The sequence below is a fragment of the Scophthalmus maximus genome, chromosome 19 (assembly GCF_022379125.1).
Source record: "Scophthalmus maximus strain ysfricsl-2021 chromosome 19, ASM2237912v1, whole genome shotgun sequence".
Lineage (NCBI taxonomy): Eukaryota > Metazoa > Chordata > Actinopteri > Pleuronectiformes > Scophthalmidae > Scophthalmus > Scophthalmus maximus.
In genome coordinates, this window is record NC_061533.1 from 1650001 (window position 1) to 1662500 (window position 12500).

Genomic DNA, 12500 nt, shown 5'->3' on the forward strand with positions numbered 1-12500 from the left:
ATTGATTTATGTTTTATTCCGAGTCAAATTCAACGACAACAAGAAAAGATGACAGCAGTTGTAGAAGAAATAGAAGAAAAGCAGAAAACTATCATTTCATTTGCGAATTTCCTAAATTTAAATGCAGGAAAAGGAGCAGGGAGGAGGAATAAACTTATTTAATCCTACTCCTTAATAATGAAATCATTATCTACAATAAACAATTATAGAGCTTGACACGTGTCACTTATCACACCCATAGTTACATCATTTACATACATCTATATACATAGAACATTGAAATGTTAAGTTCCTTTATTTCGGTCACTTTTCAACGTGTAGACAGTCGACTCGGTCTATAGACGAAGATAAAAACAATAAATAAATCATCTACATTCATGATTTTCTAGCATTGAAAACAAAAGATAAACAAACCCAAAAAGATAGAACTGAAAAAGTGACGGTGCATTTTTAATTCACCTTTTAATATTAATTAAAATAATGTCAATTCCCTTTAAATTACACAGAGAAATAAAAGAAAGTAATAAAAATAAGTATATTAAGTATATGATACATAACTAGAGCTGCAACAGTTCAACGATTATTAATTGACTACTAAATTAATCGCCAATTATTTTTGGTCATCTGTTAATCGGTTCAAGTCTCTGATTTCAACTTCTTCCATGTGAACATGTTCTGGTCTCTCTGCTCCTCTGTGACAGTGAACTGAAGATCTTTGGTGTGTGAACGAAACAGAACATCATGTTGACACATTTCATTTCTTTTCATTTGTTTTTAAATAAACTTTATGGAGAAAAAAACCCGGTAAGACAAAGAATTGTGATAAAAAACAACGAAACACTGAAACGACAGAGGAGAAGAATAAAGACAGAAGCAGATAGAAAAGAAAAGAGGAGGAAATGAAATAAAATGATGATGAGGATCAAAACGTGATGAAGAGAGGGAGATGGAGGGATGAAGTAACGGAGAAGAGAGAAGTAATGGAGCGAGAAGAGGAAGGAGGAGGAACTGATAGAAACACACTCGTCCCTCTGCTCTCCATCCGTCTCAGCTGGAGGAAATAAGGGCCTCTTCGCTGTCAGCTTGTTATTTCCTCCTCCTCCTCCTCCCTCTCTCTCCCCCCCGGTCATCCCCGACTCGCTCGCCCTCCGTCCTGTCGTCCGCCGGCGTTCCGTCATGTGTGAACGTATCGATTTGCCAGCGTTTTAACCATCAAACTGCAGCTCCGCTTTTTAAACAATATCTGACGGACAGAGGGACGAGGAGGAGGAGGAGGGGGGAGGAAGATGAAAGAGGAGAGGGGGAGGAGGAGGAGGAGGGGAGAGGAAGAAAGTGAAAGGAAAAAGTAGAGAAAGGGACGAAAAAAGGAAGATGAAGAGAGAAGATGAGAGGTTTAAACACAAAGGAGAGAAAGGAGAAGATGAAGAGGGAGGAAAGGAAGAGATGAGAAGAAGTGACAAAGGAAAGAAGAGAGAAGATGAAGAGGGAGGAAAGGAAGAGATGAGAAGAAGTGACAAAGGAAAGAAGAGAGAAGATGAAGAGGGAGGAAAGGAAGAGATGAGAAGAAGTGACAAAGGAAAGAAGGATGCAGGAGGAGAAGAGGAAAGTGGGAAAGGAGGCACGGGGGGACAAAAGAGGAAGAAGAGAAAAGGAACGAAGGAAGAGGAAAAGTGTGTCCTCAACGAGATGAGGAGGAGGAAGAGGAGAAGAAGAAGGAAAGAAAAAGAGAGGGAAGGTTCACGAGGGGAGCAGGAAAAGGAAGGAGGAGAGAAAGAAGGGAGCACGAGGAGAGGAGGAAGAGAGAAGGAGGTAAAGGAAATGATTGAGGTGGGAAAGAAAGGAAAGAGGTGGAACATGTGGAGAAGAAAGGATGAGAAAGAAAGAAGAGAAGACGAGGACATGAAGAAGCAGGATGGAAAGGACTAAATAAAAAAATGGAGGAGGATGAAAGAGGAAAAGTGAGAGAATAGGAAGAGAAGGGTGAGAAAGGAGAGGAAGATGAAAACAACTGGTGGAAGAAGAGAAGGAAAGAGCGGAGAAAGGGATGAAAGATTGGGGAAAGGAAGGAGGAGAGGAAAAGATGAGGAGGACCGGAAATGGAGGAGGAGGAGAAACAAGGAATCCAGAAGTAGAGAGGAAGTTTGAAAAAGAAGGAGGTGAAGACAGGATGTCGTTATGGGAAAGAAAGGAAGAGGAGAAAGAGGGAATCCTGAAAATAAAAGATGGAGGAGGAGGAGGAGGAGGAGCTCTCTTCCTTTGAAGCTCCGTCAGACTGGATTCATCTCGATGGAACGACGGAGTCGTCGAGGCAGAAAATGGAGGGAGAGGGAAAAAGATGGAGAGATGGTTTGTTGAAGAACAGACGAGTCGGATGAAAGAGGAATAAAACCAGAGGATGAGAAAAGAGACGGAGCGAAGAGGAAGAAGAAGTGACAGATGTGACGGAGAGAGAGAACGAAGTTTGATCAAAGACGTGAAGGAAAAGACGAAGAAGGGAATAAAAAGATGAAAAGATTGAATAAAACAATAATAAACAGTAAAGTGAGAGAAACGGAGAGAGGGAGATGGAGCGATAGAAAAACGAGTGTTAGTCGTCTGTTATGGATCCGTTTGCTCAACCAAAGTTTGGTGATATTGATCCGCTGCCAGCTCCGCATTTATCACTGAGTGTGTGTGTGTGTGTGTGTGTGTGTGTGTGTGTGTGTGTGTGTGTGTGTGTGTGTGTGTGTGTGTGTGTGTGTGTGTGTGTGTGTGTGTGTGTGTGTGTGTGTGTGTGTGTGTGTGTGTGTGTGTGTGTGCGTGCGTGCGTGCGTGCGTGCGTGCGTGCGTGCGTGCGTGCGAGAGTGTGTGAGAGAGTGAGTGTGTGAGAGAGAGAGTGTGTGTGTGTGTGAGAGAGAGAGTGTGTGTTCACGACGTTCTGTTTCTGTTTAACAATCATGCCAATAAAATAGAGAACATTAAAGTGTGTGTGTGTGTGTGTGTGATCTTCAGACCTCCTGCTGTGAGTAAAGATCACACACACACACACACACACACACACACACACACACACACTTGTCCGCGGGGTGTTGAGGCCATTCAGTGGAGCATCTCGTCTTACTGGTGTGTGAAAACAATAAGAGAGATGGAGGACGACGAAAAATCCATCCATCCCACAGAGAGGGGGGAGGGGAGGGGAGGGGGAGGGGGAGGAGCTCCATCATGTTAAAAAACCTCCCTCTCTGTCTGTGGCCTCCGTTCTAACAAGCGAGCGTCGTCTCTGAGCTTCAGACCAACAACACAACATCACAACAACTTGAATGACAATAACTTTATTAACACACAACTCTTGTGTTTTATGTCGATAAATCATTTCTGTGTCCAAACCAGGAGACTACGTCCACTTTGATACATAGACACGGATCTGTGATGTGTGTCACTCAGCTGATTGTGTGTTGCCTAAATCATTCATTAAACCATTGTGCTCTTACATTCATCATCATCATCATCATCATCTTCATCTTCATCTTCATCTTCAACCTCTTGAAGGTTGGTCGGGGGCCCGGGCCTCAGGCCTCCTCCCAGCTGGAGGACTCCTCCTCTTCCTCTTCCATGATTCCTGTTGATATATTTTTCCTCGTTCTGCATTAATGTGATCGATTGTCGATCTCCTCCTCTCCAGGTGTTAGTATTTCGTTCGGTGTCGTCGTGCGCTGCCCTTTAGCTTTTGATCAGTTGTCGACTCTGACGAGGTCTGCTGGTGAAGAGAGGAAGAGTTTCTGTTTACTGCTTCACAGGGTTTAAACATCTCACATGGATCGTCTTGTTCTCTCCTCTTCCTCCTCTCGTTCGTCTTGTCTCCCTCCCTCCTCTTCTCCCTCCTCTGCTCCGCACTTCACTGCTAATTAGTTTCAGAGGGAGAGAGAGAGAGAGAGAGAGAGAGAAGGAGAGAGAGAAGGAGAGAGGATGGATGAGGAGAGAGAGAGAGGTAGAGAGAGAGAGAGAGAGGGAGAGAGAGAAGGAGAGAGAGAAGGAGAGAGAGGGAGAGAGAGAGAGAGGTAGAGAGAGAGGGAGAGAGAGAAGGAGAGAGAGAAGGAGAGAGAGGGAGAGAGAGAGAGAGGTAGAGAGAGAGGGAGAGAGAGAAGGAGAGAGAGAAGGAGAGAGGATGGATGAGGAGAGAGCGAGGACGGAGAGGACCTGGAGAGTTCAGTCAAAACGAATCTCGTTGTTAAAACAAATCCTCAACCTGCGGCCGCGAGTCTTTTTACATAAATCCAATTAATCCTATGAACATTTCCGCCCTAATTGTTACGAAACATAAAAGAAAGATCTTAGTTAAATTTGATATGAAACAACCTCTGAGGAGCAGCACCTCACATCAATGTTCCAGAGAAAATGGCCGCTGCACGTCTCTGGAACATTTTATATACAACAAATTAAAACTCAACAAGTTTTGAAGGAAAAATAATTTTGGTCCTTTTTTCTGCCGAATTATTTGATCTTCCAATCCAACGTCCACTCGTGACGCCCACGTCTCGTGTCACGCCCCTTTTCACTGGCGGAGTCTCGGTACGACTTTAAAACTCACAAGCGAGGAACTTGATGAATGGAAGAACATTTTACACAAACTCAGCCATTAACTCAAAACAGTAAAAGAAGAGAAAAAATCTGGAAAAACAAAAACAAATGAGTGTCTGAAAAAAATAGAGAAAGAAAGTCTGACACAGGAATCTCTCGCTCTGAACCGGACTCTAATTGGACGATGAGAGGGCGTCCGAGGCCCGAGAGAGAGAGAGAGAGCGTTTCGATTTTCTCGCAGCATCCCTCTCTCTCTCTCTCTCTCTCTCGTTTGGAGGAGGAGGAGGAGGAGGAGGTGTCACCACAGTTACAGTTGCCGGCGGTGACAGGACAGCAGCTGCTCTCTCTCTCTTCCTCTCCCCCTTTTTCTCCCTGTGTCTCTCTCTCTCCCTCCTCATCGGTCCGGATGAACGAAACTCGGGGGAAATCATCACCGTGTTTACTTTGACCCCCCCAACTCCTCCCACGCCACCCGCTATCTCTGTCCCATAACCCCCCGCTGCCCCGCCGCCCCTCCACACATCTCTGTTTTCCGCCCCATGACGGTGGTTGTTAGACAGATAGGACAGCGACACCCCTCCGCTCGCTCTTGTAAATCTGTGACCTCCGCGATGCTTCCGAAGAAAAGAAGAAGGGAAGAGGGAGGGGGGGGGTGGTTGGCAATTGGCGGTGATGTGCGAAGGAGGCGATGGGGGGAGTAAAAGGCCAGACAATTGGCGGTGAGGGATGCAAGCGCGAGGGATGAAGGGGGGAAGAGAAAGAGGCCTTGAGAGGCCGATCAATGCGATGTTCACCTGCCGTCCACCTTCCCAATTTAAAGAGAAGGAGCGCTAACGATTTCCCCCGGCCCGACTCCTCCCCGCTGACGGGGCCCGAGAGGAGGGGAGGCGGCAGAGAAAAGTAGAAAAATTACGCTCCCCAGCGCTGCAATGCATATAGATGGGGAGCGAGGCCGTCGGAGGAATTAGCCCTTAATGGTGGAGATGCATGTAGTTAAGACGGAGAGCGGGAGGGAAAGAAGATGGCCGTTAGTGTGTGTGTGTGTGTGTGTGTGTGTGTGTGGGCGAGAGGAAAAATGAGGCGCTTAATGCGAGAATGCATAAATCCAATTTGGGGCCCTAATGATGAACTGCATACAGAGAGAGGGATTTATAGGTTTAATGAGAGAGTGAGCATTGGAGATGAAAAGTAGAAAATCAGCTTGTAGCTTTTTTTTTTAAGGTTTTGAATATAAATGGGACGAAAGGTTTCGTGGAACGTGAATCCACAGAGTTTTACTGTGAATCACCCGAAAGTATCGATCCAGTGTCGTTACCTCCGCTGAGCGGGGTCATAATGTGACCTCGTCCCTTTGTCTGTCTGTCTGTCTGTCTGTCTGTCTGTCTGTCTGTCTGTCTGTCTGTCTGCTGTCTGTCTTTCTCTCTGTCTCTCTGTCTTTCTCTCTGTCTCTCTGTCTGTCTGTCTGTCTGTCTGTCTGTCTTTCTCTCTGTCTGTCTGTCTGTTTACCTGTGTCTCTGTTGCATGCGATGCGATTTTCCATTCAAAATTATTTTTTTTGTACATCGGTTCCACAACACTTCTTACACGATGACTTTCTTATACTCGTTTCTCTGTTGAGGAAGCTATGCTAACTTTATGCTAAGCTAGGCTAAGTACATCCTACACCCTATGCTAACACCATAGACTGTATATACTGTAAAAGTAGACGTAGTCACAAAGTCTGTAAAATGAAGCCAGTGCTGAAGTGTGTGAAGCCTGTATTCTGTGTCCCGACCAGCAGAGGCCGACTCTATGAGAACGTGACTCGACTTCTACACTTGAGCCATAACGTCAGTAAAAGATTTTCCTGAGGAGTTTATGGTTCAATCTCTAGTTTCAAGTCTTCTACAACACATGATGTTCCTTTTGTACATTACGGTTCATTTACAGTCAAACAGACCATAAAGTACCGCACGTGTTGGGGGCGTGGTTACAGTCAGGCCACACCCCCTGCTCCTTAAAATATGGTTACTTCTGGTTTCAAAAAAACAAGATGGCGCTGGACAAAATGCCACTTTGCGAACACACTTTTCCCAAGAAAACATTTGTAGGGAACAGATTCTCCTGCGAGAGCCAATCGTCCGACTCGTATCGTGATGTAAATACGGCGCGGCGTCTCCTGGTCTTGCTCCACGTCGATATATAAGTTAGTAAACTGGTCGTCTGTCGGCCTCCGTCTCTTCTGTGCCGCGCTGTCGGATGTCGATATGTCTGTAAAAGTGTCAGCAGACTAATTCCTGGGCCTCGGTCGGAGCCGGTGGTCTCAGCGATGCTGAATTTGAATTGACTGTGTGTCATTGTCATAATATCAAAGCTACAATAAGACACAGTGATACGTCTGACCGCCCCTCCTCCTCCTCCTCCTCCTCGTCGCTCTGCCTTTGACACGTGACTATTCATGTTCCCGCCCTCCCGCCCCGACCTGTCAGGCCTGTCAATACGATTATTCCTCCCTCTAATTGCAGTCGGAGGCGAGGAGAGGGACGAAGAGAAGGCGAGGAAGGTGATAATTGTTGTCGTAGAGGAGGAGGGCGAGACTCCCCGTCGTTACCATCGGGGTCAGCGCGGCGACAGCGGCGAGGAGGACGGGTCTGTGCGTGATGGGAGTGTCGTTTGCGCGGCGGTGTGATCTGTCAGAGCTGCTTCAGGTTTGAAACAACCACATCAAAGCAGCTTTGAAATGAAAATGTTCTAAATTCATTTGACCATATTGATCCGTTCACACTCGCAGCTTCACAAATCCCCTCCTGCACTTTGTGAAGTTGCAGAGCAACGTTCTTCCCCAAAGACAAGGTCTCGAATTCAAGAGGCCGCGAGGTCCAAACTCCGTTGTTTCACCGAGTTTCTGGATTGATTTTTGACCTACAAACATCTCTGCTGTGTGGTCACCCACGTCGTGACCCGACGCTCCAGGTCACAGTGTGGTTAGCCTTGGTGCTAACTTTGCATTCAGGACAGTCACATGACGTAAATTAGCTTAATGTGTTTTTGTTACCAAGGGAAACCAGACTGAGATTTTGTCGTAGTAAGAAATTCTCAACATCTACGACTCAGAACTGGAGCTGAACGTTTGCTGCTCATAGTTTATTCTAATGACATCCCCATTAGCTTCAGTTTAAACTTTGTGTTTACTGCTAACCAGCAAACGTTAGCGTGACGTGATCATTATAGCCGACATGCTAAACGTCAGCATGTTAGCATGATGTCAACTCAAGCCAAGGAACCACAATGTAGTTCGCTCTCAAAGAGCTGAGCAGCTTTTGTCTTGTTCCACTGTCAGTTTTGTTTTGAATTATGACATGACTTTAAATAGCTTCATAAATTCATCGTAGCCTGGAAACAAGAGCTTGTGTTTACTCTTCGTTTTCACAGATTGGCCACATGCTGAAGATGGCCGCCGCTGACCGTGAACCCAAGAACAAACGACGTCAGCTACATCCGCCATTCTTTCTGTTGTGCCTGGTCTCGTGTTTAATTGCTCTGATTGGTTGTCGGCCTGCGTCCACAGGTTGTGGTCAGTTTGTGGTTGTGTGGTGGTGAGCAGCTCTCTCTCCGTCTGATGATGTGTTTGCTGCTGACCTTTAAACAACTCTGTCCCATCATGCTCTGCTTCTCGTACAGAGGCCCGCAGGGAGCGAGCACACACACACACACACACACACACACACACACACACACACACACATGCATAAAAATAGGCTTCAGTCAGCCTGGGAATACACACAGTATACATGTAAGAATGCACACACACACACACACACACACACACCACACACACACACACCACACACACACAGAGGCATCACTGTCCGAGGTTTGGTGGTAATGAGGCCTGTCATCCTCTCTCTCTCTCTCTCTCTCTCTCTCTCTCTCTCTCTCTCTTTCTCTCTTTCTTTTTACATTGATCCACTAACAGATCCCCAATATAACAACTAGCAGTCGCTGAGGGAGCCTCCCCTCTTCCTCCTCTCTCCTCCTCCTCTCTCTCCTCCCCTCCTCCTCCTCTCTTCCTCCTCCCCCTCTCTTCCTCCTCCCCTCTTCCTCCTCCTCGACACGCGTCCCTCCGGACCATTTAAAAACCTACCACCACTTTCTCTCCCTCCTCTCTGTCTCCATCTCTTTCTGTTCGTCTCTCTCTCTTTCTCTCGCCCTCCTCCGTCTCCTGCTCGCCGCAGGTTCGCCGGGTTCAGACAGTCTTGTTATAGAGGCTGACATACGGCCATGCTGAGGAGGAGGAGGAGGAGGAGGGGGAGGAAGAGGAGGATGAGGAGGAGGAGGAGGAGGGGGACGAAGAAGAGGAGGAGGAGGAGGAGGGGGAGGAAGAGGAGGATGAGGAGGAGGGGGAGGAGGAGGGGGAGGAAGGAGAGGATGAGGAGGAGGAGGAGGAGGAGGGGGAGGAAGAAAAGGAGGAGGAGGGGGAGGAAGAGGAGGATGAGGAGGAGGAGGAGGAAGAAGAGGAGGATGAGGAAGAGGAGGAGGAGGGGGAGGATGAGGAGGAAGAGAAGGATGAGGAAGAGGAGGAAGAGGAGGAGGAAGAAGAGGAGGAGGAAGAGGAGGAAGAGGAGGAGGATGAGGAAGAGGAGGATGAGGAGGAAGAGGAGGAGGAAGAAGAGGAGGAGGAAGAGGAGGATGAGGAGGAGGAAGAAGAGGAGGAGGAAGAGGAGGAGGAGGTAGTTTCTCCGTCTGTGCGTCCGTCCGTCCCCTGGTCCTGTGGAGAAATAAAACAACAACAGGCAGAAAACATCACAGTGACATTTCTCACTTTGTGCTGTTCTCCGTGTTTGAAGCTTTGAGATTCAGACGTATTATTCTGAGTTTGTCCTTTTATGCTTTGACTGATCAAGAACAGCTCATTTCACTGAACCTGTAAGAAAGAAAACTAACACCAACACGGTGCCTTTAACAGGTGATTATATGAAACATGAAACAACATCACCTGCAGTTCAAACCAGAGAAATAAATGAGGAAAGAGACATGGTTTTCATTTGTAGCAGTTTAATCTAAAAACTGAAACTATTATTTTTAAGAATAGTGGAGTTATTATTATTATTATTATGATTATTATTATTATAACCTGGGCAAATGTGTAGCTTTGATCAAGGTGAAGGTGCGTTTCATTCGCTCGCCTGTCGGTGGCGTCACGTCTCCTCTGTCCTCGTGTCGTGTTTGTCTGAAGAGTCAAAATGTGACTTTTGATCCACGTCCAAACGTCTCATGTTTCAGATCTGGGTGGTTTCTGACTGCTGGAGGTGAAGCTGCTTCATTCACACTTTTCACTGGAGAGGAGACGTCAGCTGCTGGAGCAGGAACACTGAAGGAATCCCATCATCCCTCAGTGCTTCACCACCTCCACGTCTCCGTCTGTAAGTAGATCGTCCGGAGCCTTTCCTCACTCCCTGGTTTCAGAAAAATGCTCAAAAAATAATTTTTTATAACTTTCTGGAGAATAAATCCTGATTCGATTCATAATGAGCAACTTTCCCGTTGAGAAGAATCAGGATCCATCGTCTCAAAGACGGAAAATAGAAGAAAGTACGAAACATCCTCTGATGAGTTCACAACAGACTCAGACACAGACGCACGCATCAGGAGGAATCTGGATTCATTTGTTGTTCTTTTGTTTTTTGGGGGTATCATTTGCGGAGATCTGACTTTTGCGTCGAGCGCTCGGCGGTTGATACATTTCACCGTTAGCTGTCGACTTCCTGTCGTCCTCCGGAGATTTCTGCTCTGACCTTTGTGTTCAGAGATGTTTTCCTCCCCTGTGTGTGTGTGTGTGTAAAGGTGTGTATCTGTTTATCTGTTGGTATCTGTGTGTGTGTGTGTGTGTGTGTGTGTGTGTGTGTGTGTGTGTGTGTGCGTTGTAGAACAGGGGGAAACAAATCACCCGCTGTAGTTCTCATTAGCAGCAGTTTTGTGTCAGCGCTGAGAGATCAGCTGTCGACTCGCGGCCTTCCCTCTGCTGCTTCACCTTTTACAGACCATAATTACACCGTTTAACGCCGACGTGTCTCAAATGGCGGCGCTGCGGAAAAAACGCGCAACGGGTTCAACCGGCCAACGGAGAAGGGGCTCTGTGCATCTTACAAGACGAGACCAAGAGTCTGAATGTAGCGTGAGGTTGACATCCGGGAACTCTTCGTCACAGCAGGGGGCGCTGATGCTGCTGCCGGCGGCGTGACGGGACGGACGGGACGGACGGGACGGACGTGTCCTCGTGAGCGTCAGGAACAACTTCATCATAGAACAACACCAACAGCTGATCGGTCACGTGAGCTGACTGCTCACTACATCAGAACTTGTTCGACAAAGTTGTTTCCATCGCGCATTTCCTCAGTTTGGCCCTGAAGTCGCTCACGTCCTTGCACTCGGGCGGCGATGTGGTGGAGCGGGTCGTTCACTAACCGGAGGGTCGGTGGTTTGATCCCTGGCTCCTTCAGCCCACATGTTAAAGGCTCAGGTCGGATTCTCCTCTCCGGGTTTTCAACTTCATCAACTTCAAGAACGGACGCTTCACCTGCTGCCTGATAGACCCCGCCCCCCGACAGGTGCCATGGTAACCAGATAATCAATGTTATTTACAGTAGTGACGAGTACAGTCACGACGTGATGTTTCCACCTGAACGTCCTGAACACGACGGAGACAAATCACAGACGACAAAACAACAGAACGACGTTCTCAGCATAATGTTTATTGTAGAAAATAAAAACCTGTTGGTATTTTTCTTCTGCTGAAATATAAATAATGAAAACGTTACTTTTCGACATGTTGGTTTTTTAAATGCTGCACAAACGTAAAAAAGACCAGAGACGAAATTAAACAGAACAACAATGAAGTAACAGTCAGAAGAACAACGATAAACCTCCAACACAAATCCAATATTTAAACTCATTCACAAACAGTATCAGACAATATTAATTATCATTTCCACACTTTTTAAAACATTTTTCATCCTGTGCAATTTGTGCTGTATATTTCTTCTTTTTTTTGCAAACAAGATATGATGCATAATTCATCAGGAAGTAAAGATATTGGAAAAGGAAAAATTTTATTCCTCAACAATAAAGTACCAGAATGGCATTTTGACACTTGCTACAGAGTTTGTACGTTTTTTTTGCATATTGTTTGTTAGTGACGATATTTAAATATTAAGTCGATGCATAGGAGAGTGTGTAAGGAACATTTGGCAAATGAGAAGTGATCTGGCAATAAGAGATTGATGAGGAGCTACGTGGTCGTTTCCATGATATGATTTCACGTTTGATTTCACAGCACCGAACCTCAAACATGCTCTTCAGTCTGTTTCCTGTTGTGAAATGACGGAAGAGTAAATTGTGTTGCTATGCAGTTTAGGGCTGATGCTAACTGGCTCCACCCACTTTGTACAGTATGCAAGTGCGCTAACGTATAAAAATGTTAGCATGAACCACAGTGAACCTGCTGAACCTCACATCTCAAGGGTTTAAGATTTAGACTATTACAACATTTTTTATACACATTAATTGTACGTAGGTTACAAAGATTAACCTTTAAATTAAACCTTTAAAAAATCTTATTTCATTCAGTGATATGTTTTTTCATTAATTCCCCTAAAAGTCATGCTACATGTTAAAGACCCTAAAAACCCTTAAGCTACACGAAAAAATGAAATATTTTCAATTTAAAACTGAAACTTACTGTACTTTTGTTATGATACTGATGTGCAACCAGAGTGAACAGAAGAACGTTCTTCCTTCATTATCTTTGTTTTCTGTTCTAAATTCACTCAGCATCGTATTTTTATCAAGTATCAAGTCTTTAATTTACCACTGATTCTTTTTTCCCGTCACCAGGAAGTTGATAAAAACTCCCGTCACAGACGTTTGTTAAGACAGTAACCGTGTCACTGATATGTTCTATTAAT

General features: G+C 45.8%; 1 protein-coding gene and 1 long non-coding RNA gene across 6 annotated transcripts in view; one reads left to right on the forward strand and one right to left on the reverse strand.

Annotated features, from left to right (window-relative positions):
- Positions 1-11283, forward strand: part of LOC124849707 — a 22880-nt gene extending 11597 nt beyond the window's left edge. For all 5 annotated transcript variants that reach the window (XR_007030148.1, XR_007030146.1, XR_007030150.1 and 2 more), the window contains 2 exons: positions 9820-9959; positions 10745-11283. This is a non-coding gene — a long non-coding RNA (uncharacterized LOC124849707). The remainder of the gene's footprint in view (positions 1-9819; positions 9960-10744) is intronic.
- The window catches only part of LOC118313819 (peptidyl-prolyl cis-trans isomerase C), a 4751-nt gene continuing 3519 nt past the window's right edge, over positions 11269-12500 (reverse strand). Inside the window, exon 6 of the mRNA XM_035639724.2 lies at positions 11269-12500. This exon is cut by the window's right edge and continues 666 nt beyond it. The gene's annotated coding sequence lies outside the window, so the exon portion shown is untranslated.